Consider the following 12,665-nt stretch of genomic DNA (forward strand, 5'->3'; position numbering starts at 1 on the left):
GATTATTTTCCTACCATCTGTTGTCAGCAGGACCACCTGCGTGTCATTTTCCTTCCATCCAATGTATGACTTAGCCGCCAAGTGGTGCCTTTGTATTTTCCACTCCAGTGTGGGATTGCAGAAAGGCTGTTTTTATGCTTATTTTTGTTGAATGGTTTTATGCTGATTAAATCAATAGAATACCTCGTTGATCTGGAAAGTTGTTCTTATCATCTGGACATCCAGACTGGTTCTATTTAATTGGTTAGCATTTATCTTTGTAGAAAGAAAATCGCTGGTAAATAAAAATTAGACTGAACATAATTATTAATAGATGTCACCACTAAGCATTTGTTTGCCTTGGCCTAACAGTTGTTGGTTAACACATTGATCAGATTGGAATTTTGTGTGTAAACATACTTTTGTTGTAGTTTTGAGCCTAAAGAGACCTTGAAATGCAATTTTTGGTGTAGAACAAAAAATCTTGTACTTAAATAAAAAAATCTTTCCATGTTCCTGAACACCCTTAAAAAAAAAATCTTGAATAAAATTTAAATGTAGCAGAGCTAAAATTGTATAAAAGTTCATTTTAATAGCAAGGTGTCCTGGTGGTTATAGTCACTGATTCCAAGTGCTTGCTGATAGAGCCAGGAGTCAGTGGCAAATTTAGATTCCTTCCTCCAGGAATTTGCTTCATGTTTGAAAGTGATTAAGACATTTTCATAGCTGCCAGTACATTCGGTTGCATCAGACATTTGCTCTACCCATCAAAACATGTCTATAGTTTTTGCCTAGGGCTGTAATGGAATTGAGAAAGGTTGGCTAATTAGAGTAACTTTGCTTAGTCAACGGTCTGGCCGTTGAAGGGATTTGGTTCCTCCAGTGCTGACCAGCCTTGCAGTCACTGCAGAGCGATCTCCCAGTGGACGGAGCCTCCCTGAGCCTCGCACAAAGAGAAGCCAGCGCAGCTGGGAGTGGCTCCAGGAGCACAAAACACCAGGGGATCCAAGACTTGAAGAAACTTATGTATTTATTATTTATTTATTTGCCTGTTCCCCCTAGCAAGTCACTGATTGTGCTTTATCACGATCGTATGCTTGTTATGAATGCTTTAGATCACCCACTGATGCCTCTGTCCCCTTATCTTGATTTATCTATTTAGTAGTAAGAATACAAGGGGACTTGTCCTTTAACTCTATCTTTTATGGAATGCTATGGAAGGATTGAGTTTTTCTTGGCAGTTTTAGGTGGAATTCTTTGTGTATGCATCTCCACGGGCACATAATCTATTGAAGCAATTTAAGTCAAATCTTGCTCTTGGTCATTTAGTTAACAAGAAAACAAACAAACCTAAAAACAAATACAAGAAACTGTGCAATCTTGAAGATACCGAAGAAAATGAATAGGAATCCATCCTTTCCTAGGTGTTATTACTTCTGCAGCTGTTTAAAGGTGGGTTTCTACACCCTGGGGCTCCAGATGTCCACCGTAGCAGATGGAGATATTGAGCAAATGTCTGAAAATGGCTATTAATTAATGAGGTTGCAAGATACTTTTGTCAGTTATGAATGTCACATAGACTGGGATACTTTAGTAAGCAATATGTATGCTCTTGATTTAAAAGACAGCCTGGATTTTATCTTTTGGGGGAGAGGAGTACTCATATGATAACCACACCTATAGACAAAAATCCTGGTTTCTGTCTCTACTCCTGTTTAAGAAGTGCTTTTTAAATGCAAAATGGATGGAAAGACATATTGTTTCTAAACATCTAGATGTTTCCAATAGGAGAAATTTGTAGAACTGAAATAATTTGAAACAATACATGCTAAATTCCTTTACCTCAAAATTTGGTGCTTGGTAAATGATAGATGTTTAATAGACATTTATTGAATGAGTTCACTATTAGGGCTTACAAAATGATCAGGTTTAAACCTGCAAGCAGACTCTTGCCTCCTATTTAGCATTTTCTTTGGTAATCTTTTATTTTAATAGGAATATAAATCTCATTTTTTATTTAGCTTTTTTCTTTTGTTCTTCAACAAATATAAGACATTTTCAATGTGAATAAGAATATAAGCAGAAACAAATTTTAAGAGTAATATGTGGATTTTGTAAGGATTTACTCTTCAACTGTATTGGTTCTTCTGGTGCTGATGTTTTTCCTAGTATTAAATACAGCATTAATCATTGAAATATGTAAGACATGTTACGTCTTCCCTTTTCAGATCCTTAGGGAATAGCTAATAGGTTTGTGTGTGTGTGTGTGTGTGTGTGTGTGTGTGTCTGTCTGTCTGTCTGTCTATTTTTTTCTAGCAAGAAAGATCTCTTTTGTCTTACTATTGTGGAAGGGAAATAATAGATATTGTGGAAGGGAAATAAGGTAGTATGTAAAAAGTTTATGGATTAATTTTGTGTTAACTTTCTTTGAGGTCTATAATGTATTAATGTGGATAGATTTACAATGAAGGGGAATTCAGATGTTGTGTTTTTTTTTTGTTTTTTGTTTGTTTGTTTTGGTTTTTTTTTTTTGAGACAGAGTCTCACTCTGTCACCCAGGCTGGAGTAAAGTGGTGCGATCTCGGCTCACTGCAGCCTTCACCTCCTGGGTTCAAGTGATTATCCTGCCTTAGCCTCCCAAGTAGCCGGGATTGCAGGCGCCCGCCACCATGCCTAGCTAATTTTTGTATCTTTAGTAGAGACAGGGTTTTGCCATGTTGGCCAGGCTGGTCTCGAACTCCTTACCTCAGGTGATCCTCCCTCCTTGGCCTACCAAAGGGCTGGGATTACAGGCTTGAGCCACCGCGCCTGGCTGTGTCATGTGTTTTTATGAAAGAAGAATCATAGCATTGTAAATCCAGATGGAGGCCAGTTTCTGGGAAGTTCTGTTCTTTGACTGCTGTTGTATTGGAGATCACTTTCTCTCTGCGATGATGTTATCGGTACTGCAATTAATGAACAGTAGTGTCTAGTTTTTTTTGTTTTTGTTTTTGTTTTTGAGACAGAGTCTCGCTCTGTCGCCCAGACTGGAGTGCAGTGGCGCAGTCTCCGCTCACTGCAAGCTCTGCCTCCAACGTTCACGCCATTCTCCTGCCTCAGCCTCCCGAGTAGCTGGGACTACAGGCGCCTGCCACCATGCCCAGCTAATTTTTTGTATTTTTAGTAGAGACAGGGTTTCACCGTGTTAGCCAGGATGGTCTCGATCTCCTGACCTTGTGATCGGCCCGCCTCGGCCTCCCAAAGTGCTGGGATTACAGGCGTGAGCCACCGCGCCCGGCGGTAGTGTCTAGTTCTTAACTTAGCGTAGAATGATGGCTTTTAAAGTGTTCTTCATTAAAACTTACTTCATTTCTATTTTCTAAAATTCCTAGAATAAATTGTTCAATAAGGAGTTATAGTGAATTTGAAATTGAGAACACACCTGGAGTGTCATTACTGCCTACACCGCTTGAGTGGCCTGGAGGGCTCACACCCAGAACCTGAGTCAGACTTACTTAGGAAGACATTCACTGTTGTTTTAGTGTTTTAAAAGATTGTATTCCCTGGTCTCATCAAAATGTTATCTTTTTTTAAGAAAGTAGGGATAGAGAAGGAATTTCTCTGGCATGGTTTCTAATCCTAACAAGGTCTGTGATGCTTGGCAAGTAACATTCTTTCAGGATTTGGTTCTCGTCAGTGTCATGGAAGGGACTGTTTTAGGTGATCTTGAAGAACAGCTCTTCAGGTTTTAAATTTTTTTGTGTGTGTGATTAACTTAAGAATGGTGAGTGTATTTATATACAACTCTCCTTGACCTAGGAAAAAATGTACAGCAGTTTTTAATATGTATGCAAGAAGAAACGAGAAATATGTGATAAAGGATAAAGGTAGGAAAAATCTGACCATGGAGAAGGCATTCTATAACATTTTAAAAATTTATTTTCTCTCTCTTTCTTTTAAAATTGACCCTTAACACTGCTCAATGAGGCATTTAAATAATAGAAACGGGATAGAGACAATAAGCAAGCAAAAGCTGGCGAGGTGGCATGCGCCTGTAGTCCTAGCTACTGGGGGGAGGCTGAAGTGGGAGGATTGCTTGAGCCCAGGAGGTTGAGGCTGCAGTGAGCTAACGATCGCACCACTGCACTCCATCCTGGGTGATGGAGTGAGACCTGGTCTCTTTAAAAAAGTAAATAAATAAGCAAGTGAAATCAAACTTGAAAAATTTTAAATAAATATCTTTTTTTAAGCATGAAAGTGGTATATTGTCATTGTGCAAATGCCACCACATAAGAGAAAAAGTTCCTTCATTCCCTCTTGTTGTCTTCTGAGATTTTTCTTACATATACACACTAACATATCCTTTCTGTTGCTGTTTTTTTTTTAATATGCATATAGATAATACTGTTGCGTAACTTGCCTTTTTCACTCAATGGGAAATCATAAGCACCTTTTGGTTCAGTATACACAGACCTGGCTCACTGCTTAATGGCTACATGTTCAGTGACATGGATATACTCTAATTGATTTAACCAGTCTCTTTACTGATTGACATTTAAGTTGATTCTGATGGTCTCCTATTACAAGTAATGCTGAAATGAACATCCTTTCATATATAATATAATTTTGATATATAACATGAAAATTACATATAATATACATATTCATTTATACTTGTGCAAATATTTCTATAGGACTAATTCCTGGATGAAAGGGAATGCCCCACCCTTCCACCCTTTTCTGTATGATAAATTTCTGACACATTTACTCGTTAACCAAGGAATGACTTAAGTTTCAAAATATGCTTAATGCATTCAGCTTTCAGTAGCTCACAGCACACACTGTATATAAAAATATGGAAAGCTTTACAAATTTGGGTCTCATCTTTGCATAGGGGCCGTGCTAATCTCTGTATCGTTTCCATTTTAGTGTCTGTGTTGCCAAACCAAACGAGCGCTCTTTTTTTTTCTTTTTCTTTTTCTTTGTTTTTTTTTTGAGAAAGGATCTTCCTCTTGTTGCCCAGGCTGGAGGGACACAATCACACCTCACTGTAACCCCAAAGTCCTGGGCTCAAGCGACCCTCCCACTTCAGCTCCCCGAGTAGCTAGGACTACAGTTGTGGGCCACCACGCCCAGCTCTTTTCTTTTAGAAAATATTGTAATATTAGATACTTTACAGAATACTCACAATGCCCCATTTTGGCAATCATATTTCACAAACCTTTGGCTTTTGACTGAGTTGCAGTTAGCTTGAAACACTCGCGTTTTGCTTTCACTTAGAGAATTACCATTTCTTATGTGTAATTCTAAAGATATATACAGTTAACAAGGTCATGTTTTAAATTTGCCAGTGAACACATTGGCAGCTTCTTTCCATTCTGCAGGAAGTGGCTTTGTTTCTGTGCTTTCCTCCTGTTATTTCCTTAGGGTAAACATCTAGGCTTCGTGCAAAGTAGAAGAGGCATGTGCGTGGTGGTCGGGATGTGGATTTGAATCCCCAACTCAGCCACTTACATTAGATAAGTGACTTAACTTGTGAGCCTCCCTCTACAAACTGGATGAAGGTTGCTAAAGAACATGTTTTTACAAGTTGTGCTAATTTTAATGCTACTGAGAACAAATGAGTGTTCAGATTTGGCCACGTCAGTGATATTGGTAGTGTTACTTTGACAGGTGAAGGATGGTGTTTTAAGTTTGCCTTGACTTTTGCATTTCTGTAATATATGGGAAGAGATAACTGTAATTCTGTAGGTCTATGTATTGGTTCGCTAATTTAATTTCAGGTTATGAGCAGATTTAGTGCCCACTTTATCTTTTGGGGTCTTCTTATATGCTTCAGATCTCATGGTTGATACTTCACATTTGCAAGAAGTTCTCCTACACCTAGGGAATAGCCCCCCAAATCCTAATTCAACCCATTGTATTTTGATGATGCTATATAGAATTTTAAGTCTTGGAATTGGGGCATTCTATGTGAGGTTAGGACCCAATTTCCTGCGGCTTCATTTTTTTCTCCACACACATTTGTTTTATTTATTTATTTATTGAGACAAGGTCTTGCTCTGTCACCCAGGCTGGAGTGCAGTGGTGCTCACTGCAGCCTTGACTTCCTGGGCTCAGGAGATCTTCCTGCCTCAGCCTTCTGAGTAGCTAGGAATACAGGCCTACACCATACCCTCCCTTCCCCAACACCCAGCTAATTTTAAATTTTGTTGTAGGGATGAGGTCTCCCTGTGTTGCCCAAGCTGATCAAACACCTGGCTTCAAGAGATCCTCACACCTTGGCCTCCCAAAGCACTGGGATTATAGGCGTGACCCACCGAGCGCAGTCTGGCACGACCTCCCATGCCAGAATGTGTGATGCAGGAGTGGGCTGTCGTCTTCCCCCTCCTGTTCCTGCTCTCAGCTGCCCATACATCTATTTTTATTTTTTCTGAGATGGAGTCTTGCTCTGTCACCCAGGCTGGAATGCAGTGGTGCAATCTCGGCTCACTGCAACCTCCGCCTCCTGGGTTCGAGCGGGAGGCGGAGGTTGCAGTGAGCCGAGTAGTAGCTGCCTCAGCCTCCTGAGTAGCTGGGACTACAGGCGCATGCCACCACGCCCAGCTAATTTTTGTATTTTTAGTAGAGACAGGGTTTTGCCATGTTGGCCAGGCTGATCTTGATTTCCTGACCTCAGGTGATCCACCCACCTCGGCCTCCCAAAGTGCTGGGATTACAGGTGTGAGCCACCATGCCCAGCCTGCACATACATCTTAAGGGACCTCCAGCTCACGCATGGGGGTCTTCCAGCCACATGCCCAACCTTCACCAAAACAAATGCCCTATGGCCCTTTGGTCTAGAGGTGCCCAGGGAATAGGCTTGCATAGGTTCTGAGAATTCCAAATCTTGGGCCCCCAGGACAGGTGGATGTTAATTTCAGGAAGGTTTGCCCTTTGGTTGCTACGGGAGAAGGATGTAGCCAGAGGAGGGCCAGAATGGGGCTGTCCGCAGTGAGGGGCTCTGCCTGGGTCTGATGGTGTTACCGTTCACAGGGATTCTTTGAAGCAGCTGCTTATTCCCTGACTTCTCTTGTCTATTGGTTGAATAATGTTTTCCCTGCTGTCTACCTATCAGGTTATTCATTCCTGATTACTGTCAATGTTCAGGCTGGTCAAACTTGAAATCATTAACTATATAAAGTGTATTATGTATAAAGTGCTAGATTTGTAAGAAAGTTGCTATCTTCATCTTCATGGAGTTTAGTTTTTATCTTGGCTAAACTCTTGCTAATTTCCCACAGTATAGCCTGCACTCATGTTATGAAAAAATTTAGATGACTGTTGAAGAACATTCAGGATTTCTTTCTTACTTCTCAGCCCGGGACTGAGCCTTTATGAAAGTGGGCAGCAGGAGATTTTAGAAAAGTGGAGGCCCTTGTATAAGGAGGCTGGGCTCCATTTAATGATGGTGAGGAGGCACACTTTAGGAACTAAAGGAGACCAGCATGACAGATTGAGCGTTAAGGTAGAACTAAACAAGAGGCACTCAAAGGCAGGGAGATCAGCTCTTAGGATATTGCATTAAATCAACCATGAAATGCTAAAGCTTGAACTAGGGCAGAAATCAAGCAATGGATACCGACAGCATTGAACACAAAAGAAATGATAGGATTTGAGGGAGCATGAGGATGACCAAGATGCAGAAAAGCCCAAGATGATCTCCAGGTTTCTAGGCTTTTCCAACTAGGATGCTAATTCTTTGCCTGAAAAAGAGTATTATCAAGTAAAGACATGATTTCACTGTTGACCCAGAAAATAGAGGGACAGGGTAACAAAAGCAGTGATTTGTTTTCTGTAATACTAATGGCTGACACTGACTAGTGCTTAATGTGTCAGGTGCTGTCCTACGCACTTGCTACACTTGTGATAGACACTTGTAAATCCCCGTTGTACCAATGAGGAAGCAGGCACCTAGAGGTGAAGGAACCTTACAGGTAGGGCCTCTTCTCAAGGCGAGGCATTCTGATCAGAGAATGCCTAAGAGAGGGAGAGACAGACAGAATTCAGTATAAACACAGAAAGCCCACTGTTAAAAGCAATGTCAGGTGTTTTTCTGAGAGCTCAGAAGCTATCACTGACATAACCAAACCTCAAATCTGGGAGTCATTCTTTTTCCATTGCCAAGTCCCGCTGGCCTCATCTCCAAAGACATTTCACATCGACCCATTCTGTCCACAGGGCCTTCCCTGGCTTCATCTCTCCCCTGAATGGACACAGCAGCAGGCTTCCTGCCTCCAACTAGGTCTCCTTCAGCTCCTTCTCTCTGCAGGCAGATTGCTGATTTGGAGGTTTTTAGGGTTTGTCTGTGGTCAATGTATATCTGATAAAGTGAGCAAGTCTTAAGCGTAGAGCTTGGTGAGTTCTTACAAGGTGAACGCACGAGTAACCTTCTCCCAGGTCAGGTTGGAGAACCTCACCAGTGCCCCAGAAGCCTCCCTTGCATCTCCTTCTAGTTATTGCTCCCCAAGGGGTAATTACATTCTGACTTCTGTCTGCACAGATCAGCATCGCACATCGTTCACCATGTATGCAGTGATCTCTGAAACCTGCACGTTGAGTCATGCTGTTACCAGATCTCCCGGTATCACTTCCACATTGCACTCTTTGCCATTGCCTGACATGAGATAAATAAGAACGCATGGCTGGGTGTGGTGGCTCACACCTGTAATCCCGGCACTTTGGGAAGCCGAGGTAGGAGGATCGCTTGAGCCCAGGAGTTTGAGACCAGCCTGGCAACATGGCGAAACCCCGTCTTTACAAAAAATACAAAAAAATTAGTTAGGTGTGGCAGTGTGCGCCTGTAGTCCCAGCTACTTGGGGGACTGAGGCTGGAGTACTGCTTGAGCCTGAGAGGTCAAAGCTGCAGTGAGCCATAACTGAGCTACTGCACTCCAGTCTGGGCAACAGGGCAAGACCCTGTCTCAAACAAAACCAAAACCAAAAACGGAATGAACACATGTCGATGTCTTATTTCTCTCTTCCCTGCCATTGGTACTTTTTGCCTATCCAGATCCAGTTCTCATACACTTTCTCTTATCAACAGAACTGAAAGGGACCCCTCCCTGTTAGTACTATGTGTCTTAGTACTCTGTCTTCGATGTGTGGCACTTCCTTTTGACTTGACACATCCAGATGACATAGGAACCCATCACAGGGATTAATCAAATGTTGAATAATGCATGGGGACTCAGGGTGGAACTGAGGCTTTTGCAAAACGATGAATGTTCAGAGGCTTTGGAGAGTGAACTTGGAGGTCAACAAAGAGGATGAAATGCAAGATGCAGTACGAGCATGTGCTGGGTCTGGACTGCAAGATTCGGGCACTTTATTTTAGGAATAGTTAATGTGAAGAACATGATTTATGAACGACAGAGTGGGGAGCGTATTGAGACCAAGTAAGACTAATGCTCCATTGTGAAAACTTACATATCAAAGCAAATATATTGTCCCCTCAGTCCCCAGAAGCAATAACTGGAAACAGTTTTAGAGGACATAACCTAATTGGTATAAAAACTTTTCACTCTCAGAACTATTTTTCCCATTGTCATAGGAATGGATACCAAATAATGTTTTCCCGTCTTGGCAGTGATTCACATTATTGAGTTTGCTATTGAACTATTTTTTTCTTGCCAGGAAGTACACATCAGAGAGCTGCATTTCACTGTGTGTGTGTGTGTGTATCTATTTCAATCTACTGATTACCAAAGAGCTTGTAATTCTCAATGGAGAGTTTGTGGAAAAGATGAAAAAAGGATTTTTTTAAAGAACAATAACCAGAAAGTTTGAGACAAGTGAGTATTATAGCAAAGTCCTTTTTTGCAGTAACTTCTCTGGTTATAATGTCTTGGGTTAAAAAAAAAATCAATTTCATGCAAAAAGGGGGGGAGGATTATGTAAACAAAAACAAAAAAATTTAAAGTATCACAGTCTATCTTTTGGGTGAGTTGTGGAGGGGAAAAGAAGTCATTTGTACAGTTTGATGAAGAAATAAATATATTTTCCAGTTTCTAGGATAATCTGTGTATGCTCTGAATTTAAAGCACATCATTTCCTGTAAGTCAGTATTTGGTTCAAAAAGTGCAAAGGCTTTATGATTGATCATCTACATCTATCACATGATTATCTTCTGGAGGTGATAATTTTTTTTTTTTTTGAGACAGAGTTTTGCACTTATCACCCAGGCTGGAGTGCAATGGCGCAATCTCCGTTCTCTGCAACCTCCGCCTCCCGAGTTCAAGCGATTCTTCTGCCTCAGCCTCCCGAGTAGCTGAGATTACAGGGGCACCACCATGCCCGGGTAATTTTTTTGTATTTTTAGTAGAGACGAGGTTTCACCATGTTGGCCAGGCTGGTCTCGAACTCCTGGCCTCAGGTGATCCACCTGCTTTGGCCTCCCAAAGTGCTGGGATTACAGCCATGGAGGCGATAATTTTTTTAAAAGATTAAGGCAACAGCAATTTTGAGAGTGAGTCATTGATGGGACACTTGTTTAGGGAAAGCCCTTTTTCCTGCAGAAGCAAACTTGCTTTAGGAATAACATCGGGCTGAAAGCATTTTCTTTGCATTTCAAATAAAGTTGGCAAGAAGGCTGGTACCTGTCTGCTCCATCTCTGTGCTGTTACTATACACATACGTTCTACTTTGCTTGCTGTCAAGGTTCAAGATCAGTAACAGCAGGGAGGGGGCATTTCCCAGAAGCCCACACGACTTCATGAGGAAGCGCCACCCCTCACTGGATGGGGCGTCGGCTTGCATTCTTAGGAAACAGAAAACAAAACAAAGAAACTCTCCCTTTCTAGTCACTCAGATGTGAATATTGGAGACTGTTTCACTAGCAGTTATAGTCTATACTTCTTGAAATCATTTAGTTTGCTTACAGATCTTGAACTAAGTGGTTAAGGAATGAATCCTTTCCATTGAGGTGTCCGTTATCTATTATTATTTATTTAAGCGCATATGGACTAAACAAGCCACTTCGTACTCTGTCTTTCCAGGCGTCAAAGCAGGGTAAGTTGCCCCTCTTGACGGAGTCCCGAATGTGGTCTGAGGCAGAGAAGGTTAGAGCTCAGAGCTCAGAGAGTTCAGGTCTTTTACAAAACAAAACAATCAGGTGAGAACCAAAGCTACTGATGTTGACTTGACCAAGGTCCCACAATTGTTGGGGTGGCAGCGATAAGGGTAAGTATATTTTCTTTTTCTTTTTTTTTTTTTTTTGAGATGGAGTCTCGCTCTGTTGCCCAGGCTGGAGTGCAGTGGCGTGACCTCGGCTCACTGCTCACCTCCGCCTCCCGGGTTCACACCATTCTCCTGCCTCAGCCTCCCGAGTAGCTGGGACTACAGGCGCCCGCCACCACGCCCGGCTAATTTTTTATATTTTTCGTACAGACGGGGTTTCACCGTGTTAGCCAGGATGGTCTCAATCTCCTGACCTTGTGATCCGCCCGCCTCGGCCTCCCAGAGTGCTGGGATTACAGGTGTGAACCACCACGCCCGGTCTATTTTCTTTTTTTTATTTTGATTTCATTTTATTTTTCTGAGATGGGGTGTTGCTCTGTTGCCCAGGCTGGAGTACAGTGGCACAATCATGGCTCACTGTGGCCTCACCCTCCTTGGTCTCAGGTGATCCTCCCACCTCAGCCTCCTGAGTAGCTGGGACCACAGACACGAGTCAGCACGCCCAGCCAATTTTTGCATTTTTTGTAGAGATGGGATTTCACCATTTGCTCAGGCTGGTATCTAACCCCTGGACTCAAGCGATCTGCCCACCTTGGCCTTGGAAAGTGCTAGGATTACAGGCGTGAGCCACCAGGCCCAGCCATGTTTACTAATTAATATTTTAAAGAATTATGAGGAATGCTTTTACACCATTGGTGGGAGTGTAAATTAGTCAACCATTGTGGAAGACGGTGTGGCGATTCCTCAAGGATCTAGAACCAGAAATACCATTTGATCCAGCAATCCTATTACTGGGTATATACCCAAAGGATTAGAAATCATTCTACTATAAAGACACATGCACACGTATGTTTATTGCAGCACTGTTCACAATAGCAAAGACTTGGAACCAACCCAAATGCCCATCAATGATAGACTGGATAAAGGAAATGTGGCACATATACACCATGGAATAGTATGCAGCCATAAGAAAGGACGAGTTCATGTCCTTTGCAGGGACATGGATGAAGCTGGAAACCATCATTCTCAGCAAACTAATACAGGAACAGAAAACCAAACACCACATGTTTGCACTCATAAATAGGAGTTGAACAAGGAGAACACCTGGACACAGGGAGGGGAACATCACACACCGGGGCCTGTTGCGGGGTGGGGGACTAGGGGAGGGATGGCATTGGGAGAAATACCTAATGTAGACGACGGGTTGATGGGTGCAGCAAATCACCATGGCACCTGTATACCTCTGTAACAAACCTGCACCTTCTGGACATGTATCCCAGAACTTAAAGTATTAAAAAAGAAAAAAAAAAAAAAAAAGAATTATGGCTGGGCGCAGTGGCCCACGCCTGTAATCCCAACACTTTGGAAAGCCGAGGTGGGTGGATCACTTGAGGTCAGGAGTTTGAAACCAGCCTGGACAACATGGTGAAACCCTGACTCTACGAAAAATACAAAAAAATTAGCTGGGCATGGTGGCAGGCACCCGTAAT

The 12,665-nt window shown here is 42.2% G+C and overlaps 1 protein-coding gene and 1 non-coding gene across 2 annotated transcripts in view; one reads left to right on the forward strand and one right to left on the reverse strand.

Moving 5' to 3' along the window:
- The window catches only part of AKAP12 (A-kinase anchoring protein 12), a 116,234-nt gene that overhangs the window by 34,698 nt on the left and 68,871 nt on the right, over nt 1-12,665 (forward strand). The window lies entirely within an intron of this gene.
- Nucleotides 4,808-4,909, reverse strand: LOC129039714 (U6 spliceosomal RNA). Its single transcript, XR_008503430.1, has one exon. It is a non-coding gene; the product is annotated as a U6 spliceosomal RNA (small nuclear RNA).

Source organism: Pongo pygmaeus, chromosome 5 (assembly GCF_028885625.2).
Source record: "Pongo pygmaeus isolate AG05252 chromosome 5, NHGRI_mPonPyg2-v2.0_pri, whole genome shotgun sequence".
In the NCBI taxonomy this organism is placed as follows: domain Eukaryota; kingdom Metazoa; phylum Chordata; class Mammalia; order Primates; family Hominidae; genus Pongo; species Pongo pygmaeus.